Below are 7018 nucleotides of genomic sequence, written 5' to 3' on the forward strand. Positions count from 1 at the left end.
AGAGTGCAACGTTCCCCTCATCGAGTCCCTACTGATTCAAGAATTACCCGACTCGACTCGTAGAGTCAATATGCGACTCAGTGCTCGAAAATTCAAACTGACTCATCGAGTCATCTCCCAGACCTGCCGAATCCACACGGGACCAATTCGGAAAAAAACCCTACTCAACTTGCCGAGTCATCTCCCAAACTCGCCGAGTCCATACAGTTATTCCCATGATCAAGCGATACATAATTATTCTTTTGTTCCAAACAGTACATCTAGGTCCCTAGAGTGTATTAGCAACGTTAAGTTGCTACCTTTACGTATTTGCATGCCTTAAAATCCGAATCCAAGCTTGAAATGAAGCTCTATTCATAAGGGAGGGTTCTTTCATGGCCATACAAGGAACTTTATGAACTTAGGACCAAAGGGAGGTTTAGATCTGAAGTTTCAACTTCAGATCTACCTCATACACCACATTCCCTTCCTGAATATGCTAAAGAAAACCCTAACTCCATCCTTGAGAGGTTCTAAGGAGAAAGAGATCAAAGTAATAGTTGGTTACCTCCAAAACGTGCCCAAACTGAGATGGATTCAAGATCTACACAAATTTCCTTGATGCTAGCCTCTTGATCTACAAGTTTCCTTCACTAAATCACTTCCTAAAGCTCCAAAACACTCACAAAGCTCAAACACACGAAATTTTGGGTTTCTGGCTCTCAAGGGGTGATAAGGGATAATGGGAGGCGCTAATGGTCCAATATAGGGTGCAAAAACCCTGAAACTTAGGGTTTCCTCTGCCAGCTCCTACTCGTCGAGTCCCCTTTCCGACTCGTCGATTCAACTCATAAAATGACATGTCCCAACCCGCTTCTACTCGACGATTCATAGCATTAACTCGTCGAGTAAGTCGTAAAACATGAAACTTAAATTGAACAATAATGATACATGACAATTAGGGTGTTACACATTGATAGTTGTGAAACTGGGCTATTGGACTCCTTAGATAGGAGTGGACGAAAACTTCAGGGAAGCCATCTAGATTTCGGCCAAGGATTTTTAATAAGAGCCCATGGGATGCTTAAGCCTTAAGCAGGAAATTAGGGTTTCCTCTAGTAAACCCCATCAGGCCACAACTATATAAAGACCCCACCTCATAGGATTTTTGACCAATGCTTGCTACTCCAAACCCTAGTCGAAATTCTAAGTGCATTCCCTCCTCTCTTTCCTCTCATCCTTTTTTCTAGTGGTGTTTGTAAGCCATTAGAGGTACAAGTTTTCAAGAGTCAAGATCTACAAGGTGTTCTTGTTATTGCTACATAACAAGTGAGGTAAACTTCTAAACCCTAATTATATGTAGATTTCGATTTATATATGCTAGATCTAGGGTTTTGATTTGGTATTCAATTTGCCTTGTTCAACTAGTGAAAAAAATTAGATCCAAAGCAATTAGGGTTGCATGAACACATAGGTTGTAGTTATGCTCAACACCCATCAGTGGTATCAGTGACTCGGATGTTTTTTAGTTGAATTTGATGTAATAGTGAATTGTCCAAAGGAGGAGGTAACATATTCGTCAATCTGTTCATCAAGCTCGACGAGTTCATACTGGAACTCGACGAGTTCATTTTCGACTTTGATATCTTGATTTGATTAGTATAATTACCCTAATTCATTTTAATTGCTTAAACTTGAATTTTCTGAAAAGGTAAATGCATATCCTTATCAAAATAAATGATTTGGTCAAATTTTACGATAAAGGCAAAATTAATTTATTAATTTAGTTATTTAAAAGTTGATTTAGTATTTTCGAAAAGGTTTTAAAAATACAACCTTTGGTTTTATAATTTCAAATTTGATTAAATAGTTTAATTTTGATATCTTAAATTTTAGAACCCTAGTATTTTAAAAGTTTAAAATACACCCTTATACTATTATCAAATTAAAAGTTTAATTTATATATATATATATATATATATATATATATATATATATATATATATATATATATATATATATATATATATATATATATATGTATAAGAAAAGTCAGTCTTACCGTTAGTAGACCTGATTCACGAAGCTGGTCTATAAGGGGTATTTAAGGAAGCGGCCTATAAAATGACCGCCATTGGGTATCCATTCTTACCCACCGCACTCTTGACTAGTGGAGGGTCGTTAGCCGAAAGGGTAGGATAGGACATTAAACTCTCATTGATAAGTATAATGAAAAATATAAAGTAACTAAATGTTTTATAAAATTCTCAATCTTAGTTACTTTAGGAAAATGTGAATTTGATGCTAGTCCTTGAAATTGCACATTGCACTTTGTAATAGTCGTTAATGGACCGTGTGTGGTTAACCGGCACACTGACATGGACTAACAAAGGGTGGAAATGGGTAGCTCGTAAATTATCATTGATCAATGGAGCGTATGTAGTTAACTGACACATTGATTAGGTGGTAAATGACATTGTGACATCCCTAATTTCACGGCCAGAAAAGACCGATTTGTTTATGCTTTGTTTTATAAATCAGAGTGATCGTTTAAAGAAAACGGTTGCGGAATTTGTTCCCAAAATAAAATATGATAACCATTTATCAAAACATTTCTCGAAAAGAATGTATTTTCATTAAATAATAAAAACTCGGGATGTCATGTTCGTTACAGACCCAAAAGCATAAACAATATAAAATAGACCTTACAATAGTTATTCAACTACTGATCTATAATCCAAAATCTCTCGTCAAGTCCTCCAACTTATACCCTTGTGCCATTACCTGTAATGAAAAGAAAACTGAGTGGGTCAGGCTTGGGAGCCTGGTGAGCATATAGGGTTTCAACCCACAATAATATAATTATTATATGTAATCAGCAAACAATCAACCCAATTACCCATCCCCATTATCTTCTTAAGGTTTTACCCTAAGAACCAACTATCCTTCATTCAATTATTCATAAGGAATTTGGCACGAATTCCATTGCTGCCAAAGCTTATTTATCAAGTACTAAATCCATAGTTATCGGGCGCTAACTCCATAGTCACCAAAGTTCACTTAACAAGCGCTAACTCCATAGTCGCCAAGGTCTACTCAACAAGCGCTAACTCCATAGTCGCCAAGGTCTACTCAACAAGCGCTAACTCCATAGTCGCCAAGGTTTACTCAACAAGCGCTATCTCCATAGTCGCCAAGGTTTACTCAACAAGCGCTAACTCCATAGTCGCCAAGGTTCATCAAATAGGCACGAAGTCACATCATCGCCAAGGTTTATACAATATGTGCTAACTCCATAGTCACCAACTATTCCATCTACCTATGTTCTACCCAACAATTTTGTAGATATAAATACTTACACAGTTTAGATCATTTAACACCTGTATAAAACTCCAATTTCCATGCCCATCTCAAATAGACAAATAACATATAAACACATAGCACGTATTTCATAGCAAATACTTCGCATTTATGTGTTAGAAGAAAGTAACTACACACCCACACATATAAACAACAATATACTTAATACACTCAAACCATACTTGTATTATTATCGTGTTTATGAAAGGTAGTATACACTCACTTGATCAGAAGATGATCGGACAGCACTACGACTTGCAGAAGTAGTAATCCTCAGCAAATCTGGAAGATCTCCACAAAAATCGACCTTCTCGCGGGCAGAGCTTCGACTCGGGATCTTTGGGATCTCGGGACTTGCCTCGGGGCTCGAGAATAATACCGGGGCTTCGGGGTATTTCTGGCACGCAAAACGATGCAAAACGAGAGAGAGAAGAGAGAAAATTGGCAAAAGAGCCGGCTGCCCTCGCATCCTATTTATAGGAGGCTGGAGCCTCGGAGTACGCGGGGCGTACGCGTCCGAATTCGTCACTGCATGCATCATCCGAAGAACTCGAGTGCGAAGGTCGTCATGCTTTGCTGTACGCGGGGCGTACTTCGGATGAGTCCGATGACTCGTCTTCGGATAAGGCCGGGATTTAATAATTAAATTTAATTATTAATTCATTAATAAACTTCGAAAATTCATATCTTCTTCATATGAACTCCGTTTTCGACGTTCTTTATATCCACGCGTAGGTGAGACTACGCTCTACGACTTTCGTTTAGACTCCGTCGGCTAATTTTGACTTTTATTTTTATTATTTATTTTTAATAGGTCGGGACAGAAAATTTCGTTATAAATTCATAACTTCTTCGTCCGACGTCCGTTCTTGCCTAACTTTTTGTCGTTTCGCTACTAACAACGAGATCTTCGATTCTCATTTAGATCGCTAAGGCTAAATATCACTCTAACGTGAATTCACTTTTTACGTCATTCAGCGTTGTGCCGGTTCTGTCGCGAAACTTCAACAGGTCATAACTCCTTCGTTATAACTCGGATTTTGGCGTTCTTTATATGCACGAAAACCTTGTAACATATACCAGAACTTAGTTAGGATTATTCATCCTAAATAATCTTCTATCAAAAAGTCATTTTTGACGCTTATTGTCTCTAAATTGACTAGCCCTGATCTACGGGCGTTACAGACATCGACAGTACCAAGCTAGTTTGCATGGTTATTCACACCTTCTTTGTGATAATCGGTATCCTAGTCACAAATGGAAAGGGCATAATCGAGATTAAACATACCATTGAATAGTTCAATGAATCTCAAAAGATCTAGGAATTTCCTTTAAAACCTAATTCATTTAAAATTCTTTTTCATGGTGGAATTGGTAAATCGTCATTTACCTACCTTCAAATAATTTACAATTGGATTACGACATCGCTTTTATGAATTGTGAATTATTGTGTTGGGTCCTAGACTTAATATTTCATTTTGGGTGTTATACTAAGGATTCCTTACCTAATCAAAACTTGTCCTTCTTCTTTTGTAGATGTCAACTTCCAATAACGCTTCTGGTTCCTCCAACAACAACTTCTCAAACACTTTCTTGCTCTTGAGCATTTGTGCCAAGGTGACATTTGATGGTTCCAATTTTAATGATTGGATCTGTAACATCATAATGGCCTTGCGATTTGAGGATAAGGAATATGTCCTCAACAAAGAGATGAACGAGATAGATGAATCACAAGCTACTCCTGAAGAAATAGTTGAGTATAGGGCCCACTACAAGGATGCTACCAAAGTATCTTGCATTATAGTGGCCACTATGACTCCTGAGCTGCAACAATTCTATGAGGAATATTGTCCTTATGAGATGTGTAAGGACTTGATGCAGAAGTACCATCAAAGAGAACGTCAAGAAAGTTGTGAGATAGTCTGGTCACTCATAACCACCAAGATGAAGGATGGAGAGTCCAACACGACCAACCTGCAACGCATGCAACGCTATGTGGATTGTCTCTTGAAGCTTAATGTGAACTTTGATGAAGAGTTGGCTATCGAAATAGTCTTGCACTCTTTACCTCATTGTTATGATCAGTTGAAGTTGATTTATCATCTTAGCAAAGAGGAAGTCACGTTGAGTAAACTTCAAGGATTGCTGAGAACCGCTGAAAGTGGATTAAAAGAAAAAGTTGTTGAATCCACTCCTCCTACTACTATTGCTCTAGTCATGGCTATTGGACAAGGAAGGGGACAAAGAGGAAAGCTCCCTTAAAGCAAAGTTGTAAGGGAAAGTCTCATGAAGTTTCTTCTAGTGGATCCAAAGGAAAATCTGGTTCTGCTCCCCTTTCTGCCTCAGATCCAAAAGAAGCAACATGCTTCTACTACCAAGACAAGGGGCACTGGAAGAGAAGCCATGCCAAGTACCTACAGGACATTAAGTTTGGAAAGATCAATCCTACCTCAACAGGTATTTACACTATTTTGTCTAAGAACTCATTGCATTATAATTCTTGGGTCCTTGATACAAGATGTGGTTTTCACATTTGCTCTGACTTGCAGGGACTAAAAGAAAGTAGGAATGTGGAGCTTGGGAAGATGAACCTGATAATGGGCAATAGGATATCATCACCTGTTACCAAGATCGGTGTTTATTTTTTAATGCTTAGTAGTGGGTTGTGTTTAGACTTGAATAATTGTTGCTACTAGTCAGAAATGACGAGGAATATTTTTTTCATGGTTTGTATAGAAAAGGTTTCAGATATTCTTTTAATCACGAGAATGGATCTATTAATTCTATTATAATGGTGTATTTTATTCTAAAGCATTGCGTTGTGATGGTGTATATGAAACTGTGATGGTTGTTGACAATTTAGGAAATAGTGTGCTGCATATCGATTTGTCTAATGGTTTAGACAAAGCATGCTTGTGGCATTGTCGTCATGGACATGTCAACAAGAAGCGCATTGCCCAACTCCAAAAGGATGGAGTGTTGGAATCATTTGACCTAAGGACGGATGACACATGCGGGTCTTGTTTTCTTGGAAAGATGACTAAATCGCCTTTCACAGGTTCATGTGAAAGGGGTGAGGGATTATTGGATCTCATACACATCGACGTGTGTGGGCCCTTCAAATCCACCACAGGGGATGCAAATCGATTTTAAGTGACTTTTACCGATGATTATAGCAGATATGGATATATCTACTTAATCAAGCACAAGTGAGAAACCTTTGAAAAGTTCAAAGATTTTAAACACGAAGTCAAAAATCAATTGGGTAGGAAGATAAAGATGCTCAGATCCGATAGGGGTGGTAAATATCTTAGTATCAAGTTCCACGAATACCTCAAGGAATGTGGAATTGTTTCACAATTGACTCCTCCTAGGACACCACAACTTAATGGTGTGGCAGAGAGGCATAATCAAACCTTGTTGGACATGGTTCGTTCCATGATGAGTCGAACTTCGCTTCCAATTTTTTTCTAGGGGTATGCCTTGGAGACTGCCTCCCATGTCCTTAATCTAGTCCCAATAAAGAAGGTTGCCAAAACACCTCATTAGATGTGGAAATGGAAGGTTCCCTCGTTGACACATATCAAGGTTTGGGGTTGTGAAGCTTTCATTAGACGAGAGACTCACGACAACATTGAACCTCGAAGTGAGCGATGTATTTTCATCGGCTACCCACAAA

This window comes from Lactuca sativa, chromosome 5 (assembly GCF_002870075.4).
Source record: "Lactuca sativa cultivar Salinas chromosome 5, Lsat_Salinas_v11, whole genome shotgun sequence".
In the NCBI taxonomy this organism is placed as follows: Eukaryota; Viridiplantae; Streptophyta; class Magnoliopsida; order Asterales; family Asteraceae; genus Lactuca; species Lactuca sativa.